We start from the raw sequence: 24,357 nt of genomic DNA on the forward strand, positions 1-24,357 counted from the left end.
CTTACAATCTAAACATACACATTGCAATTACAAAAATTAATGCTATTATGATGAGAGGCATAATTTGCAGCTTTCAAGCCGATACAAGCCGGCTACCCAAAATTAACACTTAAAAAGGCGCAAAGCGCTCCTTCAACAGTTTACGACACAAAGTGACACTTAATGCGCATCCAGATAGTCTCTCTCATATAAATAAGTCCTGTTAGCGACATTTAAGTATTCTCTTTAAAATCCAGTGTTGAAAGCGTAAGTTTTGCAAAAATGCCCACAGTCACCATGCAAAAGAGCACGTTTGCTAAGGAATTCCTACGCGAGTGGCCACACTAATGTCGTGGCAGGAAAGTCATTTGGGTGTGATTCCTCTGTAGTTCAGTGTACATTCATTCCACTACCTGGGGATGACTATCAGGATCAATTTTCCCAGCTTGGTGTAGTGTTGACCTTTCAGGATGTTGATGGATCGTCCACAAGCGCTGCACCACTGCGGCCTCTGTTCAGGACACAGAGTCGGATTGAGGTGTACACAAACCCGCAGTCAGGCAAGGATCATCCAGACCTTTAATAAAATAAAATGTTTAGGCCCCTGAAACTGGAAATTATGTTCAACACTGAGATAAGGAAACACATAGAGGAGACATCATGCCATGGCTTTCTCATTATCGACACGGCAAACTCGAGCAGCTGGGGACTTGGCTCTAAACAAAAACAGGTATGCTCCATCAATGTGAGCAAGATGGCATGTCAGAGTTAAAAAGGGCAAACAAACAGACAAAAGAGATATAAAGGAAATTAGAAATTAAATGCCAGAAGTAATTGTAAGTATTGTTTTTCTGTCTGCAAGGGTTGCTGTGGAAAATAGTGCTTAACGCATAGTTTGGCCTGTAGGGGTTCTGCTAGCAAGAACAAATCGAAGTCATATCTGCCCGCGAACTGTAAGCTTGAGATAACCATATCTGATGAAGTACTGCTTTGAAAATGCATTCTGATTGTACTTGAACCAGATCGCATTGACAGCACAAGGCTTCAGACCCCCCAAAAGTGTGAAGCTTTCAATAGTGCTTACCTGATACCAGACCGCATTGCCCAAGACAGTGACTTTCTCCCGGAACTGCACAGGCTGCATCCGCAGCACAATCCTTAAGCTCAATCATGGTCTGGCTAACTCTGAAATAGTGAATACTGAATTTACAGATGCTCATTTGTCTAAAGGTTATGAGTTTATTGCCTATCTTATTAAAAGCAAACACAATGACATGCTTAAGAAGACATGTGCATTTCTGAAAAGACATACAGCTGCCCGATACTTGACTAGGAAAAGGCGCTATGGTCTTCACTCTGAAATTCATTACTCTAAGGGCTTAACAGAACAAAAGCCAGATCTTACAGCTAAATGGCCCCACCTACAGCTAAATATGCTTTATAGGTTGAAAATAAAGTTATTTGTCTGAAGAACTAGTGCTATTAACTCATCAGCTATGTTGCTCCACTGGCCGCAATTCTGTAAACATAGTGTATTTATGGAAATACCTAGTCTACCACCTGCTGCGCACCACTACGTCCACTGTAAATACACAGCTAAGTTAGTACTTTAACGAACAAACTGAAATTCATGTGTTAATTAAACAATCAGTATGATGACTCACATTGAAATCATGTCCAGTGCACCAGTCAGAGCAAGACAGCTAGCGGATTGTTGACCATCTACGGCTCAAGGACAAACGGTCAGGCCTACAAACAAAGAGAAAAATGGCATAAATGGACTGCATGCATGTAATTTGGCATATTTTTCATCTTGCTCTCCACCTGAAACTTCAATCTAGGGACATTATAATATTTACATTTAAGATTTGTTGGAAATGTTACCCTTACTTGTCCATACCAGGTCTCCCACCCAACCGGAACAGTCCAAAACCACCTAAAACATCCATTTGGACCAAAATATTGACATCTCTCATCTATTTTAGCACCCAAATCATCAAAACATTCATTAAAATTCATTTTCTACTTGTCTCGCTTGCAGACGAATCCATGTGACCTTGACATTGCAGTAAATGTGCTTTTAAAAGGTTATATTACACTAATTCCGATTCCCATAGGGTCCCATTATAAAACTGACAACTTTCACAGCATTTTTCTTGCCTTTCCGACGTATCAATTTTTCCGAACCTGGTATCATTTTAAAGATGGATCTGTCATCTTCCAAAAATTGCAATCAAAAACATACCGTCTCGCAACTTCTAAGAAAGTAAATCGCTGTCGAATGAACCCACCGTAGAAAAACGCGTTTCGGAATCCTAATTTCGACAAAAGCCCCACACAATAGAAAACACACCCTCAAAAGTTCATCTTTTAAGTTAGCTTCCAATCCAAGGCATCAAAGAACTCCAGACACATACAGGATATTACAAATAACCACAAAAGACATGTCTCACATTGTTAAATGGCTTATATTCAAGAAGAGAAAAGGAACTCTTTAGAAATAGGCACTACTTTCGAATGGACCACGGAGGGATACACAATGATTTAGTGTAATGTAACCTAAAGGACAACCAGTATATGTGAATAAGGCGTGCCTTATGAATATTCAATTTAAGGAAAAACGCTTGGTGCGAAGCACAGCGCTTCAATGACATAGACTAGGCTACACCCAACTGAACATTAAAAGAGATTTGACTGGTTCCGAGCATGGATAATCCGAAGTACATGTAAATGTTTAGGAATTAAACAACTTGGCTTTAATATGTACAATGCTAATGTCAAATTTTAAATAATAACTTTTTGATGCATTTAATACATTTTTCAAAAAAATTTGGCTGGCATAAACGAAATAGACGTGTAAGAAACAAGTATTAAATTGTCAATACAGTTTTTTCTGTCATTTAAGGATTAGAATAAGGAATATGTCATTTCAATTGATCATACACAGTTCCATACAATCAATAGGTTAACAAGGTGAGGACAAAATAGGTGAGGATGTCGGTGCAGGATAGGTGTCCGACGGTGCACTTCCCTTTTGAGGCGGTGTGCTGTTTGACATAATTAGACATTTGTCATGTTGGTTAGACATAGTACCCGTAGACGCTTCTTCCTTTGATCGTTTTTTGCCTTCTGTCATCGGAAATATTGATTGATGATATCGTAAGAAACTATTATACTGTGTCCATTATAGCGCAGGTCAAGCCTAAGTCGGATAAGCCTCTTGTTCTCACTCTTTTTCTCGTGATATTATTAAGCCGTTATTATCCGCTTGAATTGCACAAAAATTGCACAAGAAGAGTTCACCATTTATTTACGTGTACAGTTTCAGTGAAAAGTGCTCAGATGAACTTAAATAGCTTACGTTTTTCAGAATAAGGCAGATAAAGACAGATAAAGACAATTATTTACCTCTATTAAGTGCGTTTTTCCTTTAAACAATAAACTTCATTTATGATATATTCCGCAGATAGTTATACAAAGAATACACTATCCAATATTCACGCTGGAACAGTACATAGCTTGGCCACAATCAATATTGATTACAGAAAAACGTGACCTTTATCGGTGATAGTAGTTGAATATATATATATAAGGTATAATATATAATGTATGCTTATATTTATTAAAGTGATCAATGTCAGCTGCACAGCATCTTTACTTTATACGTATTTAGACATTTGCGTACCATTTTAAAGCCAATGATATAGGATCAATGTCAGCCGCGTGCCATCAGTATACATGACATCCGGTATTTGGACATGCGCCAACATAAAATAGTCAATGTTACATTGTCACATATCAGCCCCGCACCATCATTATACGGGAATTCCAGTTTTAATACATGCGACTAACGTTCATAGTCTCATCTCAGCCTTGCACTAACTTAATACAGGACATCCGGTATTTTTGGACATTTGACTAAAATGCTATACTCAACGAAACACGGTCTTTTGACCGACGCGCACCATCACTATACAGGAAATCCAGTAATTTGACAAAGTCCCAACATGTTATAGTTTATGTTACATAATCACTGTCAGCCGCGCACCATCATTATACGGGATATCCAGTATTTGGACATGCCCAACATGTTATAGTGTATGTTAAATAATCACCGTGAACGCGCACCATCGTTATACTGAACATCCAGTATTTGGACAGTCCCAACATATTATACTCAATATTACATAATCACTATCAACGCGCACCATCATAATACGGGACATACAGTATTTGAATATATGACCAACATGTTATACTCAATGTTACATAACATAACATACAATGAACATAAAAAATTCTAAAAAATAGCAGACAACGACCGATTTAGGGTTAAAATTCCCGGGTACGTTTAAGTATATTAACCGTACCCTGGGTACGTGTAAGTACACTTAAGTGTACCCGGAGTACATGTAATTAGCACCCGAGCCGACAATGACCAATCGAGCGTTAATATTGCTGATTTTGTGCTGTGTTACATATTTATTAACAATCACAATTATAATAACTCTGACAGTCATTGCAAAAGCCCGTCGGTCCGTCGGGCATTGCCGAAGAACAATTAAAAAGGCCGACGGTGAAATGCAAGATCATCGGACTAACTGTCCGGTATTTTTTTTGTTTTAAAAAATTGTAACCCATTTGCAGTTTTCACAAGAACATTATTTCGTTGTTACCGCATTATGATATTTCTGAACGGTCGGTGCTAAAGGTTATATTACACTAATTCCGATTCCCATAGGGTCCCATTATAAAACTGACAACTTTCACAGCATTTTTCTTGCCTTTCCGAGGTATCAATTTTTCCGAACCTGGTATCATTTTAAAGATGGATCTGTCATCTTCCAATAATTGCAATCAAAAACATACCGTCTCGCATCTTCTAAGAAAGTAAATCGCTGTCGAATGAACCCACCGTAGAAAAACGCGTTTCGGAATCCTAATTTCGACAAAAGCCCCACACAATAGAAAACACACCCTCAAAAGTTCATCTTTTAAGTTAGCTTCCAATCCAAGGCATCAAAGTACTCCAGACACATACAGGATATTACAAATAACCACAAAAGACATGTCTCACATTGTTAAATGGCTTATATTCTAGAAGAGAAAAGGAACTCTTTAGAAATAGGCACTACTTTCGAATGGACCACGGAGGGATACACAATGATTTAGTGTAATGTAACCTTTAAGGGAACTCAACTTTGTCCCATCTTTTTCAAACTTTCTCCACATGAGATTTCAACTATTTCCACAATGAATATGCAATTTCAGTGCATTCGGATGGGGGTAAAGGCCTTAAAATGGCCATTTAAAGCGGTGACTAAATTGGCCGCAGTCAAGTCGGAATGCATGATTTTTAGTCTAAGTGACGACAGCTGATTTTGTGTCTCCAATTATTGTTACGCGTAACTTTTATGGCAAAAACTGGTATCTTTGCATGCGAAATTCACCAATATATCAGCAAAAGGCCCAAATAAATGTATTGATTGTGAATCAGTGTACTTTTCTTGATGAAATAGGAGACTTTTTTTTTAATTTTAAGCATTTTTTTCAATAAAAAACTCACTGACAGCATATAAAATCATGTTTTTTAAGAAAATTATTATTAAAAGCTTCACTTACAATCTAAACATACACATTGCAATTACAAAAATTAATGCTATTATGATGAGAGGCATAATTTGCAGCTTTCAAGCCGATACAAGCCGGCTACCCAAAATTAACACTTAAAAAGGCGCAAAGCGCTCCTTCAACAGCTTACGACACAAAGTGACACTTAATGCGCATCCAGATAGTCTCTCTCATATAAATAAGTCCTGTTAGCGACATTTAAGTATTCTCTTTAAAATCCAGTGTTGAAAGCGTAAGTTTTGCAAAAATGCCCACAGTCACCATGCAAAAGAGCACGTTTGCTAAGGAATTCCTACGCGAGTGGCCACACTAATGTCGTGGCAGGAAAGTCATTTGGGTGTGATTCCTCTGTAGTTCAGTGTACATTCATTCCACTACCTGGGGATGACTATCAGGATCAATTTTCCCAGCTTGGTGTAGTGTTGACCTTTCAGGATGTTGATGGATCGTCCACAAGCGCTGCACCACTGCGGCCTCTGTTCAGGACACAGAGTCGGATTGAGGTGTACACAAACCCGCAGTCAGGCAAGGATCATCCAGACCTTTAATAAAATAAAATGTTTAGGCCCCTGAAACTGGAAATTATGTTCAACACTGAGATAAGGAAACACATAGAGGAGACATCATGCCATGGCTTTCTCATTATCGACACGGCAAACTCGAGCAGCTGGGGACTTGGCTCTAAACAAAAACAGGTATGCTCCATCAATGTGAGCAAGATGGCATGTCAGAGTTAAAAAGGGCAAACAAACAGACAAAAGAGATATAAAGGAAATTAGAAATTAAATGCCAGAAGTAATTGTAAGTATTGTTTTTCTGTCTGCAAGGGTTGCTGTGGAAAATAGTGCTTAACGCATAGTTTGGCCTGTAGGGGTTCTGCTAGCAAGAACAAATCGAAGTCATATCTGCCCGCGAACTGTAAGCTTGAGATAACCATATCTGATGAAGTACTGCTTTGAAAATGCATTCTGATTGTACTTGAACCAGATCGCATTGACAGCACAAGGCTTCAGACCCCCCAAAAGTGTGAGGCTTTCAATAGTGCTTACCTGATACCAGACCGCATTGCCCAAGACAGTGACTTTCTCCCGGAACTGCACAGGCTGCATCCGCAGCACAATCCTTAAGCTCAATCATGGTCTGGCTAACTCTGAAATAGTGAATACTGAATTTACAGATGCTCATTTGTCTAAAGGTTATGAGTTTATTGCCTATCTTATTAAAAGCAAACACAATGACATGCTTAAGAAGACATGTGCATTTCTGAAAAGACATACAGCTGCCCGATACTTGACTAGGAAAAGGCGCTATGGTCTTCACTCTGAAATTCATTACTCTAAGGGCTTAACAGAACAAAAGCCAGATCTTACAGCTAAATGGCCCCACCTACAGCTAAATATGCTTTATAGGTTGAAAATAAAGTTATTTGTCTGAAGAACTAGTGCTATTAACTCATCAGCTATGTTGCTCCACTGGCCGCAATTCTGTAAACATAGTGTATTTATGGAAATACCTAGTCTACCACCTGCTGCGCACCACTACGTCCACTGTAAATACACAGCTAAGTTAGTACTTTAACGAACAAACTGAAATTCATGTGTTAATTAAACAATCAGTATGATGACTCACATTGAAATCATGTCCAGTGCACCAGTCAGAGCAAGACAGCTAGCGGATTGTTGACCATCTACGGCTCAAGGACAAACGGTCAGGCCTACAAACAAAGAGAAAAATGGCATAAATGGACTGCATGCATGTAATTTGGCATATTTTTCATCTTGCTCTCCACCTGAAACTTCAATCTAGGGACATTATAATATTTACATTTAAGATTTGTTGGAAATGTTACCCTTACTTGTCCATACCAGGTCTCCCACCCATCCGGAACAGTCCAAAACCACCTAAAACATCCATTTGGACCAAAATATTGACATCTCTCATCTATTTTAGCACCCAAATCATCAAAACATTCATTAAAATTCATTTTCTACTTGTCTCGCTTGCAGACGAATCCATGTGACCTTGACATTGCAGTAAATGTGCTTTTAAAAGGTTATATTACACTAATTCCTGATTCCCATAGGGTCCCATTATAAAACTGACAACTTTCACAGCATTTTTCTTGCCTTTCCGACGTATCAATTTTTCCGAACCTGGTATCATTTTAAAGATGGATCTGTCATCTTCCAAAAATTGCAATCAAAAACATACCGTCTCGCAACTTCTAAGAAAGTAAATCGCTGTCGAATGAACCCACCGTAGAAAAACGCGTTTCGGAATCCTAATTTCGACAAAAGCCCCACACAATAGAAAACACACCCTCAAAAGTTCATCTTTTAAGTTAGCTTCCAATCCAAGGCATCAAAGAACTCCAGACACATACAGGATATTACAAATAACCACAAAAGACATGTCTCACATTGTTAAATGGCTTATATTCAAGAAGAGAAAAGGAACTCTTTAGAAATAGGCACTACTTTCGAATGGACCACGGAGGGATACACAATGATTTAGTGTAATGTAACCTAAAGGACAACCAGTATATGTGAATAAGGCGTGCCTTATGAATATTCAATTTAAGGAAAAACGCTTGGTGCGAAGCACAGCGCTTCAATGACATAGACTAGGCTACACCCAACTGAACATTAAAAGAGATTTGACTGGTTCCGAGCATGGATAATCCGAAGTACATGTAAATGTTTAGGAATTAAACAACTTGGCTTTAATATGTACAATGCTAATGTCAAATTTTAAATAATAACTTTTTGATGCATTTAATACATTTTTCAAAAAAATTTGGCTGGCATAAACGAAATAGACGTGTAAGAAACAAGTATTAAATTGTCAATACAGTTTTTTCTGTCATTTAAGGATTAGAATAAGGAATATGTCATTTCAATTGATCATACACAGTTCCATACAATCAATAGGTTAACAAGGTGAGGACAAAATAGGTGAGGATGTCGGTGCAGGATAGGTGTCCGACGGTGCACTTCCCTTTTGAGGCGGTGTGCTGTTTGACATAATTAGACATTTGTCATGTTGGTTAGACATAGTACCCGTAGACGCTTCTTCCTTTGATCGTTTTTTGCCTTCTGTCATCGGAAATATTGATTGATGATATCGTAAGAAACTATTATACTGTGTCCATTATAGCGCAGGTCAAGCCTAAGTCGGATAAGCCTCTTGTTCTCACTCTTTTTCTCGTGATATTATTAAGCCGTTATTATCCGCTTGAATTGCACAAAAATTGCACAAGAAGAGTTCACCATTTATTTACGTGTACAGTTTCAGTGAAAAGTGCTCAGATGAACTTAAATAGCTTACGTTTTTCAGAATAAGGCAGATAAAGACAGATAAAGACAATTATTTACCTCTATTAAGTGCGTTTTTCCTTTAAACAATAAACTTCATTTATGATATATTCCGCAGATAGTTATACAAAGAATACACTATCCAATATTCACGCTGGAACAGTACATAGCTTGGCCACAATCAATATTGATTACAGAAAAACGTGACCTTTATCGGTGATAGTAGTTGAATATATATATATATAAGGTATAATATATAATGTATGCTTATATTTATTAAAGTGATCAATGTCAGCTGCACAGCATCTTTACTTTATACGTATTTAGACATTTGCGTACCATTTTAAAGCCAATGATATAGGATCAATGTCAGCCGCGTGCCATCAGTATACATGACATCCGGTATTTGGACATGCGCCAACATAAAATAGTCAATGTTACATTGTCACATATCAGCCCCGCACCATCATTATACGGGAATTCCAGTTTTAATACATGCGACTAACGTTCATAGTCTCATCTCAGCCTTGCACTAACTTAATACAGGACATCCGGTATTTTTGGACATTTGACTAAAATGCTATACTCAACGAAACACGGTCTTTTGACCGACGCGCACCATCACTATACAGGAAATCCAGTAATTTGACAAAGTCCCAACATGTTATAGTTTATGTTACATAATCACTGTCAGCCGCGCACCATCATTATACGGGATATCCAGTATTTGGACATGCCCAACATGTTATAGTGTATGTTAAATAATCACCGTGAACGCGCACCATCGTTATACTGAACATCCAGTATTTGGACAGTCCCAACATATTATACTCAATATTACATAATCACTATCAACGCGCACCATCATAATACGGGACATACAGTATTTGAATATATGACCAACATGTTATACTCAATGTTACATAACATAACATACAATGAACATAAAAAATTCTAAAAAATAGCAGACAACGACCGATTTAGGGTTAAAATTCCCGGGTACGTTTAAGTATATTAACCGTACCCTGGGTACGTGTAAGTACACTTAAGTGTACCCGGAGTACATGTAATTAGCACCCGAGCCGACAATGACCAATCGAGCGTTAATATTGCTGATTTTGTGCTGTGTTACATATTTATTAACAATCACAATTATAATAACTCTGACAGTCATTGCAAAAGCCCGTCGGTTCGTCGGGCATTGCCGAAGAACAATTAAAAAGGCCGACGGTGAAATGCAAGATCATCGGACTAACTGTCCGGTATTTTTTTTGTTTTAAAAAATTGTAACCCATTTGCAGTTTTCACAAGAACATTATTTCGTTGTTACCGCATTATGATATTTCTGAACGGTCGGTGCTAAAGGTTATATTACACTAATTCCGATTCCCATAGGGTCCCATTATAAAACTGACAACTTTCACAGCATTTTTCTTGCCTTTCCGAGGTATCAATTTTTCCGAACCTGGTATCATTTTATAGATGGATCTGTCATCTTCCAATAATTGCAATCAAAAACATACCGTCTCGCATCTTCTAAGAAAGTAAATCGCTGTCGAATGAACCCACCGTAGAAAAACGCGTTTCGGAATCCTAATTTCGACAAAAGCCCCACACAATAGAAAACACACCCTCAAAAGTTCATCTTTTAAGTTAGCTTCCAATCCAAGGCATCAAAGTACTCCAGACACATACAGGATATTACAAATAACCACAAAAGACATGTCTCACATTGTTAAATGGCTTATATTCTAGAAGAGAAAAGGAACTCTTTAGAAATAGGCACTACTTTCGAATGGACCACGGAGGGATACACAATGATTTAGTGTAATGTAACCTTTAAGGGAACTCAACTTTGTCCCATCTTTTTCAAACTTTCTCCACATGAGATTTCAACTATTTCCACAATGAATATGCAATTTCAGTGCATTCGGATGGGGGTAAAGGCCTTAAAATGGCCATTTAAAGCGGTGACTAAATTGGCCGCAGTCAAGTCGGAATGCATGATTTTTAGTCTAAGTGACGACAGCTGATTTTGTGTCTCCAATTATTGTTACGCGTAACTTTTATGGCAAAAACTGGTATCTTTGCATGCGAAATTCACCAATATATCAGCAAAAGGCCCAAATAAATGTATTGATTGTGAATCAGTGTACTTTTCTTGATGAAATAGGAGACTTTTTTTTTAATTTTAAGCATTTTTTTCAATAAAAAACTCACTGACAGCATATAAAATCATGTTTTTTAAGAAAATTATTATTAAAAGCTTCACTTACAATCTAAACATACACATTGCAATTACAAAAATTAATGCTATTATGATGAGAGGCATAATTTGCAGCTTTCAAGCCGATACAAGCCGGCTACCCAAAATTAACACTTAAAAAGGCGCAAAGCGCTCCTTCAACAGCTTACGACACAAAGTGACACTTAATGCGCATCCAGATAGTCTCTCTCATATAAATAAGTCCTGTTAGCGACATTTAAGTATTCTCTTTAAAATCCAGTGTTGAAAGCGTAAGTTTTGCAAAAATGCCCACAGTCACCATGCAAAAGAGCACGTTTGCTAAGGAATTCCTACGCGAGTGGCCACACTAATGTCGTGGCAGGAAAGTCATTTGGGTGTGATTCCTCTGTAGTTCAGTGTACATTCATTCCACTACCTGGGGATGACTATCAGGATCAATTTTCCCAGCTTGGTGTAGTGTTGACCTTTCAGGATGTTGATGGATCGTCCACAAGCGCTGCACCACTGCGGCCTCTGTTCAGGACACAGAGTCGGATTGAGGTGTACACAAACCCGCAGTCAGGCAAGGATCATCCAGACCTTTAATAAAATAAAATGTTTAGGCCCCTGAAACTGGAAATTATGTTCAACACTGAGATAAGGAAACACATAGAGGAGACATCATGCCATGGCTTTCTCATTATCGACACGGCAAACTCGAGCAGCTGGGGACTTGGCTCTAAACAAAAACAGGTATGCTCCATCAATGTGAGCAAGATGGCATGTCAGAGTTAAAAAGGGCAAACAAACAGACAAAAGAGATATAAAGGAAATTAGAAATTAAATGCCAGAAGTAATTGTAAGTATTGTTTTTCTGTCTGCAAGGGTTGCTGTGGAAAATAGTGCTTAACGCATAGTTTGGCCTGTAGGGGTTCTGCTAGCAAGAACAAATCGAAGTCATATCTGCCCGCGAACTGTAAGCTTGAGATAACCATATCTGATGAAGTACTGCTTTGAAAATGCATTCTGATTGTACTTGAACCAGATCGCATTGACAGCACAAGGCTTCAGACCCCCCAAAAGTGTGAGGCTTTCAATAGTGCTTACCTGATACCAGACCGCATTGCCCAAGACAGTGACTTTCTCCCGGAACTGCACAGGCTGCATCCGCAGCACAATCCTTAAGCTCAATCATGGTCTGGCTAACTCTGAAATAGTGAATACTGAATTTACAGATGCTCATTTGTCTAAAGGTTATGAGTTTATTGCCTATCTTATTAAAAGCAAACACAATGACATGCTTAAGAAGACATGTGCATTTCTGAAAAGACATACAGCTGCCCGATACTTGACTAGGAAAAGGCGCTATGGTCTTCACTCTGAAATTCATTACTCTAAGGGCTTAACAGAACAAAAGCCAGATCTTACAGCTAAATGGCCCCACCTACAGCTAAATATGCTTTATAGGTTGAAAATAAAGTTATTTGTCTGAAGAACTAGTGCTATTAACTCATCAGCTATGTTGCTCCACTGGCCGCAATTCTGTAAACATAGTGTATTTATGGAAATACCTAGTCTACCACCTGCTGCGCACCACTACGTCCACTGTAAATACACAGCTAAGTTAGTACTTTAACGAACAAACTGAAATTCATGTGTTAATTAAACAATCAGTATGATGACTCACATTGAAATCATGTCCAGTGCACCAGTCAGAGCAAGACAGCTAGCGGATTGTTGACCATCTACGGCTCAAGGACAAACGGTCAGGCCTACAAACAAAGAGAAAAATGGCATAAATGGACTGCATGCATGTAATTTGGCATATTTTTCATCTTGCTCTCCACCTGAAACTTCAATCTAGGGACATTATAATATTTACATTTAAGATTTGTTGGAAATGTTACCCTTACTTGTCCATACCAGGTTCTCCCACCCATCCGGAACAGTCCAAAACCACCTAAAACATCCATTTGGACCAAAATATTGACATCTCTCATCTATTTTAGCACCCAAATCATCAAAACATTCATTAAAATTCATTTTCTACTTGTCTCGCTTGCAGACGAATCCATGTGACCTTGACATTGCAGTAAATGTGCTTTTAAAAGGTTATATTACACTAATTCCGATTCCCATAGGGTCCCATTATAAAACTGACAACTTTCACAGCATTTTTCTTGCCTTTCCGACGTATCAATTTTTCCGAACCTGGTATCATTTTAAAGATGGATCTGTCATCTTCCAATAATTGCAATCAAAAACATACCGTCTCGCAACTTCTAAGAAAGTAAATCGCTGTCGAATGAACCCACCGTAGAAAAACGCGTTTCGGAATCCTAATTTCGACAAAGCCCCACACAATAGAAAACACACCCTCAAAAGTTCATCTTTTAAGTTAGCTTCCAATCCAAGGCATCAAAGAACTCCAGACACATACAGGATATTGAATAACCACAAAAGACATGTCTCACATTGTTAAATGGCTTATATTCAAGAAGAGAAAAAACTTTTAGAAATAGGCACTACGAACGACCACGGAGGGTACACAATTTTAGTGTATGTAACCTAAAGGACAACCAGTATATGTGTAGGCGTGCCTTATGTACAATTTAAGGAAAAACGCCGAAGCACAGCGTCAATTAGACTACTACACCCAACTGACCATTAAAAGAGATTTGACTGGTTCCGAGCATGGATAATTTACATATTTATTAACAATGGCTTTATAATACAATGCTAATGTCATTTTAAAAATAACTTTTTGATGCATTTAATACATTTTTCAAAAAAATTGGCTGGCCGACGGTAGACGTGTAAGAAACAAGTACTAACTGTCAATACATTTTTTCTGTTTTAAAAATTGTAAGGAATTTGTCATTTTTTCACAAGAACATTATTTCGTTGTTACCGCATTATGATATTTCTGAACGGTCGGTGCTAAAGGTTATATTACACTAATTCCGATTCCCATAGGGTCCCATTATAAAACTGACAACTTTCACAGCATTTTTCTTGCCTTTCCGAGGTATCAATTTTTCCGAACCTGGTATCATTTTATAGATGGATCTGTCATCTTCCAATAATTGCAATCAAAAACATACCGTCTCGCATCTTCTAAGAAAGTAAATCGCTGTCGAATGAACCCACCGTAGAAAAACGCGTTTCGGAATCCTAATTTCGACAAAAGCCCCACACAATAGAAAACACACCCTCAAAAGTTCATCTTTTAAGTTAGCTTCCAATCCAAGGCATCAAAGTACTCCAGACACATACAGGATATTACAAATAACCACAAAAGACATGTCTCACATTGTTAAATGGCTTATATTCTAGAAGAGAAAAGGAACTCTTTAGAAATAGGCACTACTTTCGAATGGACCACGGAGGGATACACAATGATTTAGTGTAATGTAACCTTTAAGGGAACTCAACTTTGTCCCATCTTTTTCAAACTTTCTCCACATGAGATTTCAACTATTTCCACAATGAATATGCAATTTCAGTGCATTCGGATGGGGGTAAAGGCCTTAAAATGGCCATTTAAAGCGGTGACTAAATTGGCCGCAGTCAAGTCGGAATGCATGATTTTTAGTCTAAGTGACGACAGCTGATTTTGTGTCTCCAATTATTGTTACGCGTAACTTTTATGGCAAAAACTGGTATCTTTGCATGCGAAATTCACCAATATATCAGCAAAAGGCCCAAATAAATGTATTGATTGTGAATCAGTGTACTTTTCTTGATGAAATAGGAGACTTTTTTTTTTAATTTTAAGCATTTTTTTCAATAAAAAACTCACTGACAGCATATAAAATCATGTTTTTTAAGAAAATTATTATTAAAAGCTTCACTTACAATCTAAACATACACATTGCAATTACAAAAATTAATGCTATTATGATGAGAGGCATAATTTGCAGCTTTCAAGCCGATACAAGCCGGCTACCCAAAATTAACACTTAAAAAGGCGCAAAGCGCTCCTTCAACAGCTTACGACACAAAGTGACACTTAATGCGCATCCAGATAGTCTCTCTCATATAAATAAGTCCTGTTAGCGACATTTAAGTATTCTCTTTAAAATCCAGTGTTGAAAGCGTAAGTTTTGCAAAAATGCCCACAGTCACCATGCAAAAGAGCACGTTTGCTAAGGAATTCCTACGCGAGTGGCCACACTAATGTCGTGGCAGGAAAGTCATTTGGGTGTGATTCCTCTGTAGTTCAGTGTACATTCATTCCACTACCTGGGGATGACTATCAGGATCAATTTTCCCAGCTTGGTGTAGTGTTGACCTTTCAGGATGTTGATGGATCGTCCACAAGCGCTGCACCACTGCGGCCTCTGTTCAGGACACAGAGTCGGATTGAGGTGTACACAAACCCGCAGTCAGGCAAGGATCATCCAGACCTTTAATAAAATAAAATGTTTAGGCCCCTGAAACTGGAAATTATGTTCAACACTGAGATAAGGAAACACATAGAGGAGACATCATGCCATGGCTTTCTCATTATCGACACGGCAAACTCGAGCAGCTGGGGACTTGGCTCTAAACAAAAACAGGTATGCTCCATCAATGTGAGCAAGATGGCATGTCAGAGTTAAAAAGGGCAAACAAACAGACAAAAGAGATATAAAGGAAATTAGAAATTAAATGCCAGAAGTAATTGTAAGTATTGTTTTTCTGTCTGCAAGGGTTGCTGTGGAAAATAGTGCTTAACGCATAGTTTGGCCTGTAGGGGTTCTGCTAGCAAGAACAAATCGAAGTCATATCTGCCCGCGAACTGTAAGCTTGAGATAACCATATCTGATGAAGTACTGCTTTGAAAATGCATTCTGATTGTACTTGAACCAGATCGCATTGACAGCACAAGGCTTCAGACCCCCCAAAAGTGTGAGGCTTTCAATAGTGCTTACCTGATACCAGACCGCATTGCCCAAGACAGTGACTTTCTCCCGGAACTGCACAGGCTGCATCCGCAGCACAATCCTTAAGCTCAATCATGGTCTGGCTAACTCTGAAATAGTGAATACTGAATTTACAGATGCTCATTTGTCTAAAGGTTATGAGTTTATTGCCTATCTTATTAAAAGCAAACACAATGACATGCTTAAGAAGACATGTGCATTTCTGAAAAGACATACAGCTGCCCGATACTTGACTAGGAAAAGGCGCTATGGTCTTCACTCTGAAATTCATTACTCTAAGGGCTTAACAGAACAAAAGCCAGATCTTACAGCTAAATGGCCCCACCTACAGCTAAATATGCTTTATAGGTTGAAAATAAAGTTATTTGTCTGAAGAACTAGTGCTATTAACTCATCAGCTATGTTGCTCCACTGGCCGCAATTCTGTAAACATAGTGTATTTATGGAAATACCTAGTCTACCACCTGCTGCGCACCACTACGTCCACTGTAAATACACAGCTAAGTTAGTACTTTAACGAACAAACTGAAATTCATGTGTTAATTAAACAATCAGTATGATGACTCACATTGAAATCATGTCCAGTGCACCAGTCAGAGCAAGACAGCTAGCGGATTGTTGACCATCTACGGCTCAAGGACAAACGGTCAGGCCTACAAACAAAGAGAAAAATGGCATAAATGGACTGCATGCATGTAATTTGGCATATTTTTCATCTTGCTCTCCACCTGAAACTTCAATCTAGGGACATTATAATATTTACATTTAAGATTTGTTGGAAATGTTACCCTTACTTGTCCATACCAGGTCTCCCACCCATCCGGAACAGTCCAAAACCACCTAAAACATCCATTTGGACCAAAATATTGACATCTCTCATCTATTTTAGCACCCAAATCATCAAAACATTCATTAAAATTCATTTTCTACTTGTCTCGCTTGCAGACGAATCCATGTGACCTTGACATTGCAGTAAATGTGCTTTTAAAAGGTTATATTACACTAATTCCGATTCCCATAGGGTCCCATTATAAAACTGACAACTTTCACAGCATTTTTCTTGCCTTTCCGACGTATCAATTTTTCCGAACCTGGTATCATTTTAAAGATGGATCTGTCATCTTCCAATAATTGCAATCAAAAACATACCGTCTCGCAACTTCTAAGAAAGTAAATCGCTGTCGAATGAACCCACCGTAGAAAAACGCGTTTCGGAATCCTAATTTCGACAAAAGCCCCACACAATAGAAAACACACCCTCAAAAGTTCATCTTTTAAGTTAGCTTCCAATCCAAGGCATCAAAGAACTCCAGACACATACAGGATATTACAAATAACCACAAAAGACATGTCTCACATTGTTAAATGGCTTATATTCAAGAAGAGAAAAGGAACTCTTTAGAAATAGGCACTACTTTCGAATGGACCACGGAGGGATACACAATGATTTAGTGTAATGTAACCTAAAGGACAACCAGTATATGTGAATAAGGCGTGCCTTATGAATATTCAATTTAAGGAAAAACGCTTGGTGCGAAGCACAGCGCTTCAATGACATAGACTAGGCTACACCCAACTGAACATTAAAAGAGATTTGACTGGTTCCGAGCATGGATAATCCGAAGTACATGTAAATGTTTAGGATTTAAACAACTTGGCTTTAATATGTACAATGCTAATGTCAAATTTTAAATAATAACTTTTTGATGCATTTAATACATTTTTCAAAAAAATTTGGCTGGCATAAACGAAATAGACGTGTAAGAAACAAGTATTAAATTGTCAATACAGTTTTTTCTGTCATTTAAGGATTAGAATAAGGAATATGTCATTTCAATTGATCATACACAGTTCCATACAATCAATAGGTTAACAAGGTGAGGACAAAATAGGTGAGGATGTCGGTGCAGGATAGGTGTCCGACGGTGCACTTCCCTTTTGAGGCGGTGTGCTGTTTGACATAATTAGACATTTGTCATGTTGGTTAGACATAGTACCCGTAGACGCTTCTTCCTTTGATCGTTTTTTGCCTTCTGTCATCGGAAATATTGATTGATGATATCGTAAGAAACTATTATACTGTGTCCATTATAGCGCAGGTCAAGCCTAAGTCGGATAAGCCTCTTGTTCTCACTCTTTTTCTCGTGATATTATTAAGCCGTTATTATCCGCTTGAATTGCACAAAAATTGCACAAGAAGAGTTCACCATTTATTTACGTGTACAGTTTCAGTGAAAAGTGCTCAGATGAACTTAAATAGCTTACGTTTTTCAGAATAAGGCAGATAAAGACAGATAAAGACAATTATTTACCTCTATTAAGTGCGTTTTTCCTTTAAACAATAAACTTCATTTATGATATATTCCGCAGATAGTTATACAAAGAATACACTATCCAATATTCACGCTGGAACAGTACATAGCTTGGCCACAATCAATATTGATTACAGAAAAACGTGACCTCTATCGGTGATAGTAGTTGAATATATATATATAAGGTATAATATATAATGTATGCTTATATTTATTAAAATGATCAATGTCAGCTGCACAGCATCTTTACTTTATACGTATTTAGACATTTGCGTACCATTTTAAAGCCAATGATATAGGATCAATGTCAGCCGCGTGCCATCAGTATACATGACATCCGGTATTTGGACATGCGCCAACATAAAATAGTCAATGTTACATTGTCACATATCAGCCCCGCACCATCATTATACGGGAATTCCAGTTTTAATACATGCGACTAACGTTCATAGTCTCATCTCAGCCTTGCACTAACTTAATACAGGACATCCGGTATTTTTGGACATTTGACTAAAATGCTATACTCAACGAAACACGGTCTTTTGACCGACGCGCACCATCACTATACAGGAAATCCAGTAATTTGACAAAGTCCCAACATGTTATAGTTTATGTTACATAATCACTGTCAGCCGCGCACCATCATTATACGGGATATCCAGTATTTGGACATGCCCAACATGTTATAGTGTATGTTAAATAATCACCGTGAACGCGCACCATCGTTATACTGAACATCCAGTATTTGGACAGTCCCAACATATTATACTCAATATTACATAATCACTATCAACGCGCACCATCATAATACGGGACATACAGTATTTGAATATATGACCAACATGTTATACTCAATGTTACATAACATAACATACAATGAACATAAAAAATTCTAAAAAATAGCAGACAACGACCAATTTAGGGTTAAAATTCCCGGGTACGTTTAAGTATATTAACCGTACCCTGGGTACGTGTAAGTACACTTAAGTGTACCCGGAGTACATGTAATTAGCACCCGAGCCGACAATGACCAATCGAGCGTTAATATTGCTGATTTTGTGCTGTGTTACATATTTATTAACAATCACAATTATAATAACTCTGACAGTCATTGCAAAAGCCCGTCGGTCCGTCGGGCATTGCCGAAGAACAATTAAAAAGGCCGACGGTGAAATGCAAGATCATCGGACTAACTGTCCGGTATTTTTTTTGTTTTAAAAAATTGTAACCCATTTGCAGTTTTCACAAGAACATTATTTCGTTGTTACCGCATTATGATATTTCTGAACGGTCGGTGCTAAAGGTTATATTACACTAATTCCGATTATGCATGATTTTTAGTCTAAGTGACGACAGCTGATTTTGTGTCTCCAATTATTGTTACGCGTAACTTTTATGGCAAAAACTGGTATCTTTGCATGCGAAATTCACCAATATATCAGCAAAAGGCCCAAATAAATGTATTGATTGTGAATCAGTGTACTTTTCTTGATGAAATAGGAGACTTTTTTTTTAATTTTAAGCATTTTTTTCAATAAAAAACTCACTGACAGCATATAAAATCATGTTTTTTAAGAAAATTATTATTAAAAGCTTCACTTACAATCTAAACATACACATTGCAATTACAAAAATTAATGCTATTATGATGAGAGGCATAATTTGCAGCTTTCAAGCCGATACAAGCCGGCTACCCAAAATTAACACTTAAAAAGGCGCAAAGCGCTCCTTCAACAGCTTACGACACAAAGTGACACTTAATGCGCATCCAGATAGTCTCTCTCATATAAATAAGTCCTGTTAGCGACATTTAAGTATTCTCTTTAAAATCCAGTGTTGAAAGCGTAAGTTTTGCAAAAATGCCCACAGTCACCATGCAAAAGAGCACGTTTGCTAAGGAATTCCTACGCGAGTGGCCACACTAATGTCGTGGCAGGAAAGTCATTTGGGTGTGATTCCTCTGTAGTTCAGTGTACATTCATTCCACTACCTGGGGATGACTATCAGGATCAATTTTCCCAGCTTGGTGTAGTGTTGACCTTTCAGGATGTTGATGGATCGTCCACAAGCGCTGCACCACTGCGGCCTCTGTTCAGGACACAGAGTCGGATTGAGGTGTACACAAACCCGCAGTCAGGCAAGGATCATCCAGACCTTTAATAAAATAAAATGTTTAGGCCCCTGAAACTGGAAATTATGTTCAACACTGAGATAAGGAAACACATAGAGGAGACATCATGCCATGGCTTTCTCATTATCGACACGGCAAACTCGAGCAGCTGGGGACTTGGCTCTAAACAAAAACAGGTATGCTCCATCAATGTGAGCAAGATGGCATGTCAGAGTTAAAAAGGGCAAACAAACAGACAAAAGAGATATAAAGGAAATTAGAAATTAAATGCCAGAAGTAATTGTAAGTATTGTTTTTCTGTCTGCAAGGGTTGCTGTGGAAAATAGTGCTTAACGCATAGTTTGGCCTGTAGGGGTTCTGCTAGCAAGAACAAATCGAAGTCATATCTGCCCGCGAACTGTAAGCTTGAGATAACCATATCTGATGAAGTACTGCTTTGAAAATGCATTCTGATTGTACTTGAACCAGATCGCATTGACAGCACAAGGCTTCAGACCCCCCAAAAGTGTGAGGCTTTCAATAGTGCTTACCTGATACCAGACCGCATTGCCCAAGACAGTGACTTTCTCCCGGAACTGCACAGGCTGCATCCGCAGCACAATCCTTAAGCTCAATCATGGTCTGGCTAACTCTGAAATAGTGAAAACTGAATTTACAGATGCTCATTTGTCTAAAGGTTATGAGTTTATTGCCTATCTTATTAAAAGCAAACACAATGACATGCTTAAGAAGACATGTGCATTTCTGAAAAGACATACAGCTGCCCGATACTTGACTAGGAAAAGGCGCTATGGTCTTCACTCTGAAATTCATTACTCTAAGGGCTTAACAGAACAAAAGCCAGATCTTACAGCTAAATGGCCCCACCTACAGCTAAATATGCTTTATAGGTTGAAAATAAAGTTATTTGTCTGAAGAACTAGTGCTATTAACTCATCAGCTATGTTGCTCCACTGGCCGCAATTCTGTAAACATAGTGTATTTATGGAAATACCTAGTCTACCACCTGCTGCGCACCACTACGTCCACTGTAAATACACAGCTAAGTTAGTACTTTAACGAACAAACTGAAATTCATGTGTTAATTAAACAATCAGTATGATGACTCACATTGAAATCATGTCCAGTGCACCAGTCAGAGCAAGACAGCTAGCGGATTGTTGACCATCTACGGCTCAAGGACAAACGGTCAGGCCTACAAACAAAGAGAAAAATGGCATAAATGGACTGCATGCATGTAATTTGGCATATTTTTCATCTTGCTCTCCACCTGAAACTTCAATCTAGGGACATTATAATATTTACATTTAAGATTTGTTGGAAATGTTACCCTTACTTGTCCATACCAGGTCTCCCACCCATCCGGAACAGTCCAAAACCACCTAAAACATCCATTTGGACCAAAATATTGACATCTCTCATCTATTTTAGCACCCAAATCATCAAAACATTCATTAAAATTCATTTTCTACTTGTCTCGCTTGCAGACGAATCCATGTGACCTTGACATTGCAGTAAATGTGCTTTTAAAAGGTTATATTACACTAATTCCGATTCCCATAGGGTCCCATTATAAAACTGACAACTTTCACTGCATTTTTCTTGCCTTTCCGACGTATCAATTTTTCCGAACCTGGTATCATTTTAAAGATGGATCTGTCATCTTCCAATAATTGCAATCAAAAACATACCGTCTCGCAACTTCTAAGAAAGTAAATCGCTGTCGAATGAACCCACCGTAGAAAAACGCGTTTCGGAATCCTAATTTCGACAAAAGCCCCACACAATAGAAAACACACCCTCAAAAGTTCATCTTTTAAGTTAGCTTCCAATCCAAGGCATCAAAGTACTCCAGACACATACAGGATATTACAAATAACCACAAAAGACATGTCTCACATTGTTAAATGGCTTATATTCTAGAAGAGAAAAGGAACTCTTTAGAAATAGGCACTACTTTCGAATGGACCACGGAGGGATACACAATGATTTAGTGTAATGTAACCTAAAGGACAACCAGTATATGTGAATAAGGCGTGCCTTATGAATATTCAATTTACGGAAAAACGCTTGGTGCGAAGCACAGCGCTTCAATGACATAGACTAGGCTACACCCAACTGAACATTAAAAGAGATTTGACTGGTTCCGAGCATGGATAATCCGAAGTACATGTAAATGTTTAGGATTTAAACAACTTGGCTTTAATATGTACAATGCTAATGTCAAATTTTAAATAATAACTTTTTGATGCATTTAATACATTTTTCAAAAAAAATTGGCTGGCATAAACGAAATAGACGTGTAAGAAACAAGTATTAAATTGTCAATACAGTTTTTTCTGTCATTTAAGGATTAGAATAAGGAATATGTCATTTCAATTGATCATACACAGTTCCATACAATCAATAGGTTAACAAGGTGAGGACAAAATAGGTGAGGATGTCGGTGCAGGATAGGTGTCCGACGGTGCACTTCCCTTTTGAGGCGGTGTGCTGTTTGACATAATTAGACATTTGTCATGTTGGTTAGACATAGTACCCGTAGGCGCTTCTTCCTTTGATCGTTTTTTGCCTTCTGTCATCGGAAATATTGATTGATGATATCGTAAGAAACTATTATACTGTGTCCATTATAGCGCAGGTCAAGGCTAAGTCGGATAAGCCTCTTGTTCTCACTCTTTTTCTCGTGATATTATTAAGCCGTTATTATCCGCTTGGATTGCACAAAAATTGCACAAGAAGAGTTCACCATTTATTTACGTGTACAGTTTCAGTGAAAAGTGCTCAGATGAACTTAAATAGCTTACGTTTTTCAGAATAAGGCAGATAAAGACAGATAAAGACAATTATTTACCTCTATTAAGTGCGTTTTTCCTTTAAACAATAAACTTCATTTATGTTATATTCCGCAGATAGTTATACAAAGAATACACTATCCAATATTCACGCTGGAACACTACATAGCTTGGCCACAATCAATATTGATTACAGAAAATTGTGACCTCTATCGGTGATAGTAGTTGAATATATATATAAGGTTTAATATATAATGTATGCTTATATTTATTAAAATGATCAATGTCAGCTGCACAGCATCTTTACTTTATACGTATTTAGACATTTGCGTACCATTTTAAAGCCAATGATATAGGATCAATGTCAGCCGCGTGTCATCAGTATACATGACATCCGGTATTTGGACATGCGCCAACATAAAATAGTCAATGTTACATTGTCACATATCAGCCCCGCACCATCATAATACGGGAAATCCAGTTTTAATACATGCGACTAACGTTCATAGTCTCATCTCAGCCTTGCACTAACTTAATACAGGACATCCGGTATTTTTGGACATTTGACTAAAATGCTATACTCAACGAAACACGGTCTTTTGACCGACGCGCACCATCACTATACAGGAAATCCAGTAATTTGACAAAGTCCCAACATGTTATAGTTTATGTTACATAATCACTGTCAGCCGCGCACCATCATTATACGGGAAATCCAGTTTTAATACATGCGACTAACGTTCATAGTCTCATCTCAGCCTTGCACTAACTTAATACAGGACATCCGGTATTTTTGGACATTTGACTAAAATGCTATACTCAACGAAACACGGTCTTTTGACCGACGCGCACCATCACTATACAGGAAATCCAGTAATTTGACAAAGTCCCAACATGTTATAGTTTATGTTACATAATCACTGTCAGCCGCGCACCATCATTATACGGGATATCCAGTATTTGGACATGCCCAACATGTTATAGTGTATGTTAAATAATCACCGTGAACGCGCACCGTCGTTATACTGAACATCCAGTAT

The 24,357-nt window shown here is 38.0% G+C and overlaps 1 long non-coding RNA gene across 1 annotated transcript; it reads right to left on the minus strand.

The window, feature by feature from the left end:
- Window positions 1-238: 238 nt before the first annotated feature.
- Window positions 239-21,747, minus strand: LOC127850011 (uncharacterized). Its single transcript, XR_008034994.1, has 15 exons — window positions 21,633-21,747; window positions 21,053-21,153; window positions 20,382-20,545; window positions 16,648-16,732; window positions 16,068-16,168; window positions 15,397-15,560; window positions 12,839-12,923; window positions 12,259-12,359; window positions 11,588-11,751; window positions 7,240-7,324; window positions 6,660-6,760; window positions 5,989-6,152; window positions 1,644-1,728; window positions 1,064-1,164; window positions 239-556 (listed from the first exon to the last, which is right to left on the minus strand). It is a non-coding gene; the product is annotated as an uncharacterized LOC127850011 (long non-coding RNA).
- Window positions 21,748-24,357: the final 2,610 nt, after the last annotated feature.

Source organism: Dreissena polymorpha, chromosome 11 (assembly GCF_020536995.1).
Source record: "Dreissena polymorpha isolate Duluth1 chromosome 11, UMN_Dpol_1.0, whole genome shotgun sequence".
In the NCBI taxonomy this organism is placed as follows: Eukaryota; Metazoa; Mollusca; class Bivalvia; order Myida; family Dreissenidae; genus Dreissena; species Dreissena polymorpha.